The 11269-nt window shown below is 32.2% G+C and overlaps 2 long non-coding RNA genes across 4 annotated transcripts; both read left to right on the forward strand.

Annotated features, from left to right (window-relative positions):
- Window positions 1–1253: 1253 nt before the first annotated feature.
- LOC134268591 (uncharacterized) lies at window positions 1254–4026 on the forward strand. Of its 2 annotated transcripts, none has more exons than XR_009992398.1 (4): window positions 1254–1708; window positions 2737–2842; window positions 3526–3608; window positions 3685–4026. It is a non-coding gene; the product is annotated as an uncharacterized LOC134268591 (long non-coding RNA). The 2 variants fall into 2 exon arrangements; XR_009992397.1 differs by having other exon boundaries at window positions 1254–1704.
- A 3184-nt stretch (window positions 4027–7210) lies between these two features.
- On the forward strand, window positions 7211–10654 carry LOC134268592 (uncharacterized). 2 transcript variants are annotated; one of them, XR_009992400.1, is made up of 4 exons: window positions 7211–8270; window positions 8382–8485; window positions 8803–8965; window positions 10201–10654. It is a non-coding gene; the product is annotated as an uncharacterized LOC134268592 (long non-coding RNA). The 2 variants fall into 2 exon arrangements; XR_009992399.1 differs by having other exon boundaries at window positions 7216–8094; window positions 10201–10652.
- The last annotated feature ends 615 nt before the right edge of the window (window positions 10655–11269 follow it).

Below are 11269 nucleotides of genomic sequence, written 5' to 3' on the forward strand. Positions count from 1 at the left end.
GAGGGAGGCGCCCCTACAACCACTTAGGGAAGTAGTTAAGTTGATTAATAACGTACTTGATATTTTGATAACTTTCTGCTGAGAAGAAAAGATTGTCTTATTAGAGATTTCTTCGATCACCATTTCTTACGTTTTGACAATGCGTTCATACACATTCGATAGTAGTATTGTATGTATAAAATATTGTAAATCAACCATACATATATATAACTATATTTCTACACCCCGCTTGAAAAGCGGGAGGATATATACTATATACGAGTTATACGTAGTTATCGGGATGTCCGTCCAACTGTTACGCTTTGGGGGTACCCTTCTCTATCCGCAACTCCTCTCATACCACTGAAATCAGTTTCAAAATCACAGTAATCCTTTTTCTGGTAATTTTCTACATTGAAGAAAAGCTTAAAAAAAACCATCTTAGAATCAAATATTTTTTATCATGTTTGAAGAAGCCATTTCTTATTACTCTTCGTCCACATGCGTGGGTCTAGAGGGGGTCGGAGAGAGGGTTCAGAACCTCCCGAATTTGCAGGTTAATTAACATTTTATGTACAAAGTACTCAGTTCAGGACGAAAGTTATTATTTTTCTAGATATCTGGGACAAGTGAGGTTACCGGCGAATCTAAGACGGAACCCAGGGGAGGGGAGGGTCTCATAAACAGATAAAGAAATTTTTGAAATTAGGAAATATATTATATAGCTTTTATAATATCGATGTAAGACGGTGTTAATCACATTGTTAAGTTCAAGAATGAATCATTCCTATTTTTTTTTCAGACAAACATTGATGTAGAAAACATCTTTAATTTTACATAGTTTAAGATAATCTGAGTGCATTTAAAGCACATATAAGATGAAAATATGCAAGTTTTTGATTTCCCGCATAACTTACATTTTGAATGAAAACAAAATAAAGAGTAGCTGTAACTTAATTTTAAAGACAGAGACTTCACAAGCAGAAAATTTTTTAAAGATATTCTTACAAAATTTTTCTGCTTGTGCGGTCTCTGTCTTTACATGTGCTTTAAATGCACTCAGATTATCTTAAATTATGTGTAGCCAGTGGTAGAACATCAGAAATAACAATCTGGTTCAGGTTCAATTATATTTATTAACGATGTGATAAGATGTCAAAAAACCGGGACACACATAGGGATTTACAAATATTACTATCTGTAAAATGATTATATAGTAGACATCTAACCAATTCAACGGCTAGGCTCAGAGTGCCAGATGTTAGTGGAAAAACCCCTACATAAACACATACATGGGCGCAGACATTTTGGACACCCAAAGTTGTGCGGAGGAGAAAATGCTACCTGGCGCGTGATTGGTCAATAAGAGAAAAGACTTGTTATGTATTTGACAAGTGAAATAAAGCTGATAAAAATGTAATATCAAGACTTGGGTTTCTTTGAGATATGTAGGAGTTACAGGTAAAAATTTGAAAGGAGGGGTGCTCTTTGGTTAGAGATTTTCATTTGGTGTCAAACGCACCTTGTTGTAAACAAATGGAAATTGAAAGTAAAAGTGCCGCGTGACGGTATATTTTTTCTGTCATGTTTTCTTTTCCAATATCTCGAACTTTCACGACAAAAAGGCCATTTGCCCGAAATTCAATATATGTATGAGTGACAGGGGCTCAAGTTTGTATGGAAGTCTATGGGAAAACATTTAGTGGTGTTTGTCCTATAGAATAGGTATGTATTTCATGGAAAAACATTGATTACAGTCAAAAAATCAATCAGTTCCTATTTTTTTGGCATTGAGATCATATTTTAATTAGTTTTTACTATTTCTTAAAAAAATAGAGGGTTTGGGTAAATTGAGGCCCACAATGGGGGCTGCACATGGTGAAAAAATGCTAAAATTTTTGCCCTAGCTCTCATATTTTCAATAAATGTACATGTAAATAATTTTAAATAAATATTTCTGCTGAAATTTACTGTGAATATTGTAAATAATACAATATTGATGTTTATGGGCATCATCAATACACAGAACATATGAATATCCCCCTCGCAGTTTGAGAAATTCATTTAAATCCATTTATTTTATGAGTGCAGACACTGGAACAGATTGACTAATCCTCTTTCAAATTTGTGTAAATTAGAGTTGATTGAATAATTTATAACAAAAGTAGACTGCTGTTAAGTAATTAGGTTACTTTGTTTTTACTTAAGGGGCCTAATCCAGCAACAAAGCCAATTTCAGTCTTGTAATCAGTGCTGGCTTGATATAAAAATTATAGTTTGGGGAAAACTTAGAGATTACTAGTAGGAAATTTAGTTGAGATTACTGTAAAATATATTTTAGCAGAAAATACATTGAAAATCTAAGAAATTTGCAAAATTATTATTGCAAAAATGATGAAAAAAGTGTCTGAATATCCTTCCTCCTTGCCATATCCAATCTTGTTATTCTGCAGAAAAGAGGGGGGGGGGGGGGGTAATTTTGTACTCTTATGATGCTGGAAAATGAAGGAATTTTTTTAAAATGTGGTTTATTTGAACAACAAGAGTCATGCTTATCTGCAGTTATTTTTTTCAATTTCTTAGATATTTTTAAAAATAATTATCTGAGTAAATTCTATTTAATCGTGAATATTTTAAAGCTATTTCATCACTAATGCTTATAAAAAATTCAAAAGATGGTGTAAATAATAAAAAATTATAATATAAGCTACTAAATGCATTTATCAGTATGTTTTAATAAAATAAAATGTATTTCAGCGATGCATTCTCAAGAAGGAGGAGATTAATGAACCCTCCCCTCTTACAATGAACAACACATGGACACTCTCAGGATGGTCCCTTTGCTTTCATTAAGAGTTCCAAGGTATGGTTTTCCTAGAAAATCTAGTTAATCTCTTCTTAATTAAATTATTTAGAACTTATGATAGATTATTAGAAAATAAATTTCTTCAGAACTGCAGTTATTTAAGCACTTTGCTTACAATTGAGCACTGTATTCAATTAGACAATATGATTTATCTGCCCTTGGCATTTAATCAATTTATTAATTATGTCAATAATAAGAAATGATATGCAAATGAATATCTTTGCCTTTCATGAGAATATACATATTTAACATCAATTCCATGAAATGTCCATGAAAATTGGCTAAAATGTAGGTCACCCCCTTCAAAATTACAAAATTTTCAGTGGGGATGTATTTGATTCTCTGATGCCAGCAACCCACTGCTGATAGATTTTTTCTTTATCGTATGTACATTTGAACTACATATAATTCTCTTTCTTTCCATTGTTTATTTTATCTACATTAGATTTCACTCTTTCCACAACCCAGCTTTTTCTTACAAAAACCTGCTGATTTTCTTCATTTTTCATTAATAACGGGTACCTGCTACCCTGAATGATTAACATGATCTACCTTGAGAATTTATTAGAGATAATAAGAAAAACAAGCAAAACATATGCAAGATTAATCATTTTATTTTAAAAGTTTGAGAGAAAAATAGAAAAATGCTTCAATTTATTGACATATTTTCTGTTTTACAGATGAGGGTCTGATTGACTGGGGTGTGAGATGTAACAGCCAATGGTGTACTTAAACTAAGACTGTCAGTCCCAATATTCAAGAGGTGAGATAAGCAATGGACATGTGTTCTAAATTTACTAAATTGACCACTTTTTATTAATGCTTCTTTTACTCTATAGGAAAAACCCCTACATAAACACATACATGGGCGCAGACATTTTGGACACCCAAAGTTGTGCGGAGGAGAAAATGCTACCTGGCGCGTGATTGGTCAATAAGAGAAAAGACTTGTTATGTATTTGACAAGTGAAATAAAGCTGATAAAAATGTAATATCAAGACTTGGGTTTCTTTGAGATATGTAGGAGTTACAGGTAAAAATTTGAAAGGAGGGGTGCTCTTTGGTTAGAGATTTTCATTTGGTGTCAAACGCACCTTGTTGTAAACAAATGGAAATTGAAAGTAAAAGTGCCGCGTGACGGTATATTTTTTCTGTCATGTTTTCTTTTCCAATATCTCGAACTTTCACGACAAAAAAGGCCATTTGCCCGAAATTCAATATATGTATGAGTGACAGGGGCTCAAGTTTGTATGGAAGTCTATGGGAAAACATTTAGTGGTGTTTGTCCTAGTTCGTGAAAGCGGGCATTTGGTGAATGGGATAAAGTCATGTGACCGTCTGTCCTGTGTCTAAAAATAACAGCTACCTCATTTACACAAAGTCTTACACACCACATTCTCACATGTACGCAGCGCAAGTATAGTACGGCATTAAATAATACATAACCCTGGTTACATATGTAAAATTTACTCTTTTAGACCAAGTCATGAAGATTAAAGATGTTTTAATATTTCAGTAGTCATTTTTCCAAATCTCTCTCTCTCTGTCTTACTCTATCTCACTCTCTGCAATCTTTTAAAAGTTACATTACATTTAATCTGCAGAAAGTAAAGATTTTTTTCTATAACTGCGCGGCCTAGAGTCTAGTATTTCATAAAATATTATGAACTTTTGTGTCATTTTATTAAACAATAAGAATATTATAATGAAACATTTGAACTGACAAAAATTTAATAAATTTAGAGAGGATTATCTTATATGTACCCTAGTAGTAAACGTGTAAAATTTATTTCTTGACTCAAAATATTTTCATATATAAGCCGTTTGCATCTGTATGAAAAAAAAGTTATTAAATCTTATTCTGTCTCAATCTCAATTAAATTATTTATCTGTATAATCATTTTTTAGCGAATCTTGAAATTTTTTACAAAAGGCGAAATCATTAATCTGTTTTTCGGGAAGAGGGTGGGGGGGCTGTTATTAAAATTCCAAAAGAAATAGTTTAGTTTAATTCTGAAATACATATACATGAACGGTCCTTTTCTTCCTTTCAATTTATAAGACTTTTATTACTGAAATGTAAAAAAACTGAAAAAGATTTCTTATAAGATACATGTCTCCTACATAACACTATAAATCCATGCATGTTTCAATTAGTACAAGTATTCATTTATCTTTAATTTCTGTTATTCTGTACATTCTGTACGCATTGGGCAATATGTTTATGTTTTAGCGCCTGTGCAATGCAACGTTGCCAAGGACTTTAGTCCTGTGACTAAGCGTATCTTATACGACTAGACCTACGCCGCTTGGTGAAATGCAAATTAGGCCCGACTAAATTTTGGCGTAAGCCCCGGAAGTGCGCCTAAGGTGAAGCTTAAATTTACCACTTTTGAGGAAACGGGCCCCTGGACATTATTTATTGACCCCTGGTTCCCCTGCTGATGTACAATATAAGGTGACCCCTGGTCCCCCTACTGATGCACAATTTAAGGTGACTTTCTTGCCCCCTACAGTGATGTACAATATAAAGTGACCTCAGGGGCTCGTTTCTCAAAAAGTCGTAGATTTGAGTCTAAGTTAGTCCGAAAAAGGAAAGTAACGCCAAAATTTAGACGGGCCTAAATCACGTTTCAGAAAACGGCGTAAGACTGGGCCTGAGACTTAGACCTTTCCGCTAGGCACTAAGCATGCGCAAATCATATTTTATTTGGTTTAGAGACTACAATAACATGTGGCGGATCACACATGAACCTGATTACTAAAAGTAAAGCACAAGAAGCACGAAGGAGCTTTCATGTTTTCCCTGGCTTTTCATCGTCTTTCAAACATATATAATGCACAAATCCATCTGTATTTTCAAGGTCAAAACATTTACATACTAGCTATAGCAGTAGCGGATTCAGAAATCTTGACAAAGGGGGCAGATAGGGTTAGGGATAGGGGCCCCCAGTCACACACACACACGCACGCGCCAACATGTGTACATACACCCCCTACGCGTGCCTGTATTTAAAAAAGAAATTCTGGCACTTCTTTAAGAAATCTTACCCAACTTGTATTAAGAATTTTTAGTTAAAAATTTCTAGTTCACCCCAACCTTGCAGAAAAAGTCTGCATCTTCGATATGGATTTACTTTACTACCTTTCTAATTTCCTACATAATACAGTATAATTTTCACGATTTTTGGCATATCGTATAATTATGTACATGTATATAAATAGGTATTATATCGTATACGCATAAAATAATCTTTCTTTTAACTCTTTATGATTAAATCACATGCCCCTTTTCCAAGTTGTGTACAGACTAAGAACTTACGCCTACTCACGAGCAGGCCTAGATTTAAATCACAATTTAGTCTCGGCTAAGTCTCCGCCTTTTTGTGAAACGCAACTTAGTCCGATTGTCGGGTTTAGACCCTGATTTAGTCCGGACTAAGCTTACGACTGGTCGTAGGCCTTTTTGAGAAACGAGCCCCAGCTGGTCTTATTAACTTTTTGTTACCTCTGGTATCCGAATAAAGATTATAGGAACAAGCGGAAGTCATATTAATTGTACACCACTAAGGATTTCATACTTCACAAATTGTAGTACTTGAATGAGACAAAGGTTATCTTATGTTGTACATTATTACGATGTGAAAGTTGTAAGTAGGCAATAATTAAAAATCACTGTATGTGTAGAATTATTTTTCAAATCCTCTCCAAAAAAGTTGCGACCCTAATTTTTGAGAGGGAAAAAGTGCACAATATCTCCGAATTCTCTAAATGTATGTAATTTGAATTTTGAAGACTAGTCAACTTGCCTGTCTTCAAATACAGTATATGTGTCCCAAAAGTAAAAAATGATAGGAGCATTTTTAAAAGTATTATCTGTTTTATTAAATGTAGTGTTGATTGGTTTACGAATTTGATGTGTTAATTCCGGGGAAAGCCCCAAACTTCGCAATACAGGGGGTACCCCTTTCTTGTAAGATAAAAGGTTGCGAAGACAACAAAATCATAATAATAATATACATTTTTAGAACATGTTTTTTTATCTTTCCTATCTAATAGTCCAGTCAAATTGTCATAAACCTTAACCCCTTCACTTCCGTACCGGTCAAATTGACCGATGGCGCGTTAAAACAGGACTTCGCGAAAATAAGATCTCCGTATCTATTTTGTGGTAGCATGAAGGTATATAAGCTATATATCATCTTTTTGGAAATTTTCTCCACTTTTAAAATATCTAAAAAGATTATATCTTGATTGCCGGTATTTAATCGATTTTACGTTGTAAAGACAAACGAGACTTTTTGAAAATGGCGTAATTTTCCAAAGCGATTGCCGAATTTCCAGACGATTGACAATTTTTTTCCTGATTAACTTGATAAGAAAGCATGGTATATTCTTAAAGAATATTTTCTCTACTTTTAGAATATGTAAAAATTATTGTTATTACTTTAAGGTATATTTTAAAAACAAGAATTTTCTTGCACTTATGTGTTTTTTATCGATTTTATTCGTAATATTTAAACAAAGCTCAGTTTTACGTTTATTTCTGTGTTGAAATAGGGAAAACAAAATAAAGCTGGTAAAAGTAGAGAAAATTTCCTTTCCAACAAGCCCTTATAGGCCTTCTTCCGCTCAGTATTTTCTTAATTACGATAATTTGAATTTGTGACCTTTGCATAGTTTTTATGGAAAAATCGGTCAATATTTACATGTAACGTCAAGGTCGATATTGTTGCGTCTTACTCGAAACAACATATTCTTTTATAAGACTTTTTTGACCATTCAAATATATTTTTTACTGAAATAAATGCATAATACAAAAAAAAATAGATTTCAAAAAACAAATATATACTTTCGTTCTGTCTTTTGTGAAGTGAATGTTGATTGTAATGATGTATATTTCATGAAGTGATATACAATATTGATGAAAATTGTAGATTTCCAAAACGGCGATCTTTACTAGAAAAAAATCAATCAGATTTTTAATATTGTTGTATCTTGTTATACTGTATACTTATTAATTTGCAATTTAATTAGATCTATATTTTACAATACAAAAACTCGCATTTATAAATAAATACGACTCATCACTGTATGAGTTGATACGAATTGAAATAAACACGTGTTTCCGCTTTGGTGTAAACATGATGGTGATCCGAAATCTGAACGTCAATTTTCATGATTATTTCACGACGAAGATCATCACATCAATGAATCAAATAATACGAACATGCCTTTGGTATTAGCAGGTAAGAATACGTGTATATTGACTGAAAAGTTTAAGTTTAAAACGCAATAGTTCACGTTCAAAAGAAAACTAAATGTACACATGTACTAGATCTTTATGTTTCAGTGTGCGTGTTTCGTATCGTTCAGCCAATTTTGCATTGCTTTTGAACTTTGATGCTCAATTTAACAATCACTCGTAAGTTCAAAGTAAAATCAAAGTTTTCATAATAATGGATAGTTGTTTTCAGTATCTATGTACCAGTGTGTACAGGTGTACATGACTACCACTTTCACATTGAAATTTTAGGGTGCTTTCAGCATTGCAACAATACTTTCATCTGTGAATACCCATTTTCTAAGCCCACCATGAACTACGAAGGTTAATTAATATGTAAGGACACCAATGAACAGGTAAATTTTTATTTTGGTATTGAAAATTTCTGTATTTCTAAAATTTAAAAAAATAAAGTCTAATTTCAATTATGTCATTCTCATGATATCGCATTCATACAAGTTTATAAACATTTGATTTATATTTTGAAAAATAAGTGTTCAAAACACATAATACTTATGATGCTTGATTATTCATACAAACACATTATTTAAACATAAAATATCTATCTGAATGAATGCTGAGATATGGAACAAACTGTTTTTATAGACTGCTGTTGTAAGTTCCAATCTGCATGAAGTATGTGGTTACAATTTCCATTTTCTCAATTTTTCAGACACTTTTCAATTATCCTACATCATATACATGGGTGGTCAAACTCACTGGATGGTTTATCAACACTCCCATGCTCACAAACAGCCTTGCGCCAGGAATTTTGCCCTGAAGTGACATTGCAGTCTATTGTCTCCTTTCTTTTTACAACCCTGGCAGCCATGCAGGTATGAAATCTATGAAAGCCATGAAGGGACATAGAATTTTTAAAATTTATAAAAGTAAACCGAGTTCTTGATTTATACAATCCGTTCTCTCGGATTGACAATCTGTTTGACATATTGCCAATTCATTCTCACAGATTACCAATTCGTTCCCTCAAATTACACAGTCCGTTACCTCAGGTTGTATAATTCATTCTTTTAGTTTAAAAGATTCATTCCCTCGGAATGTAAACCCTTCCCCATGATTTCGTTTAAATTATTTATCTGTACATATCGGATATGGTAATACATGTTTAAAAAATAGAATATTGAAGTATTTTACATCCTAACTTTTATTACATATTACGGTCCAAAATGAGAAAAATACATGAACATTTCCAAATCCATGTGCTAGTACTGATATTTGTACAACAAAAAATCTTAGAAGTTTTTGTGTTACTTGTATATAAGAATAATTGAAAGTCCTAGATAGTAAAAGTGAATATGGGTCCTGTGTAATCATAATATTTCTAAAATAAATATACGTTGAATTAGTTATGAAAGAGGTTGGAAACGACCGGTTGCTGAAACAAAATAAATAGAACGCACTTATTGATTAAAATGGTTGGATGTTTCTGTACATATATGTAATGAAATTCAAGAGCACAGATTTCCAAAATCATAAGACTGACGTTGTAACAAATCAAGATGTTGAATTATCAATCTGTGAAAACAAATTACCGGTATGTAATTCGAGATCTCAAATTATGAATCAAGGGGGCGAATTAGTAATCCTTAAGATCGGATTGTGTAATTCGAGATCTCATATTATAAATCGAGGGAACAATTTAGTAATCCGTGGGATTAAGATTGTCTAATTCGATTCGATATCATCTTTACTTTTTGAAAAATTTACGTGTCCCTTCCTGGCTTTCGTAGCAATCTAATACCATATTTTTTTACATGTTGCGATAGCGTAAACAGAGGTCTGGCTTTAGTCAGATTGCCATATATGCTATTTGTTTTAGTTCAGTAATTTTACCATGATGGTTTACTACAAGGTTTTTGAATTATAGCATCCTGATACATTGACTTAACAATATCATTTAACTGCTTGGATCACATAATGAATACAATTTTAATTTTAAAAGGAAACTCAAATAAATGTAGTAATTTTAGCATTCTTAATTTTATTTATAAATATAAATTTATATACACAATGACATGTATCTGTTTCAAAATACTAAAATCTTTTACAGGATAGAAGCTGATCACTTGTACTTGACAGCAAATAATAATGTCTTGGACAAGTCAAAGAATTTCCTCCGATCTTACAGAGAAATGACAGTTGATAAAAGAATGGTGGACACAAAGTAAAAGTGCTCTTCAACATTTTGTTGAAGATTTCAGTCTGATTTGGAATTCATCTTGCAATATTTCTGTATTTGTATATTTGGATATAAGCTACAAATTTTCAACTTATTGACTAAACAGTTTTGCATTTAATATTGCCAATGCTATCTATTATTATTATTTCCCTCCAAGATAACATGTCAAGTCTTTATTGTACCCCTTAAGCTCTGTTATATCAGAAAAATCTTGTAATGAAATCATTTAGTTTTTTTTCTTGTTAAATTAAATCCATGAAAATAAAGATTATTTTTAATGTCATCAAGAGAATGGATTTCTTGTTTAACAAAAAGATAGTATACATGTTTTGCTAGGGCTTTATAAGAAGCAGACCAGAATTCCTGCTTGCAAACTTTGTCATTCGCCATTTTTATTACGTCTACTATTAGATGATTTATCCATGTTTGAAGCATTTCAAAATTGATATTTACTTACAGTTTAAAGCAGAATTTTGTACTGATATGACCTTGACCCCCTGAAGAACAAGAGTGTCAAGGTCAATTTTTAATACAAAAATGTTCTTTCATCTTTATGGCCCATATCTAACAAACAATATCATGAAATATACAAAAAGTGTCTAGAATTTGTTTAGAATGTGAAATAACAAACAATAATGTATATAGCAAAAACTTTAAAATGATGTTGCTTAGCAACCACTTAAAGGTCATTAAACAGATATTTGAAATAAAATGATGCATGGATATTGCAGTTCTGATCCCTCTTGAGAGTATATTCAGAATTTTCCATTTCAGCATCCATTGTGTAAAATTATGGCAAGAATATTGAAAAGTGTTGAAAAAAATTGATGAAACTTTTGCACTTATTTGACTTTTGACCTCCTAAAAATAGTTCTAATGAGGTCAAACTTTAAGCAATTTATCTGTTGTATGCCCCTTATAATTTTATGACCTCACATCT

This window comes from Saccostrea cucullata, unplaced genomic scaffold (genome assembly GCF_032062105.1).
Source record: "Saccostrea cucullata isolate Sc308-1 unplaced genomic scaffold, CSIRO_AGI_Scuc_v1 ctg9518, whole genome shotgun sequence".
Classification (NCBI taxonomy): domain Eukaryota; kingdom Metazoa; phylum Mollusca; class Bivalvia; order Ostreida; family Ostreidae; genus Saccostrea; species Saccostrea cuccullata.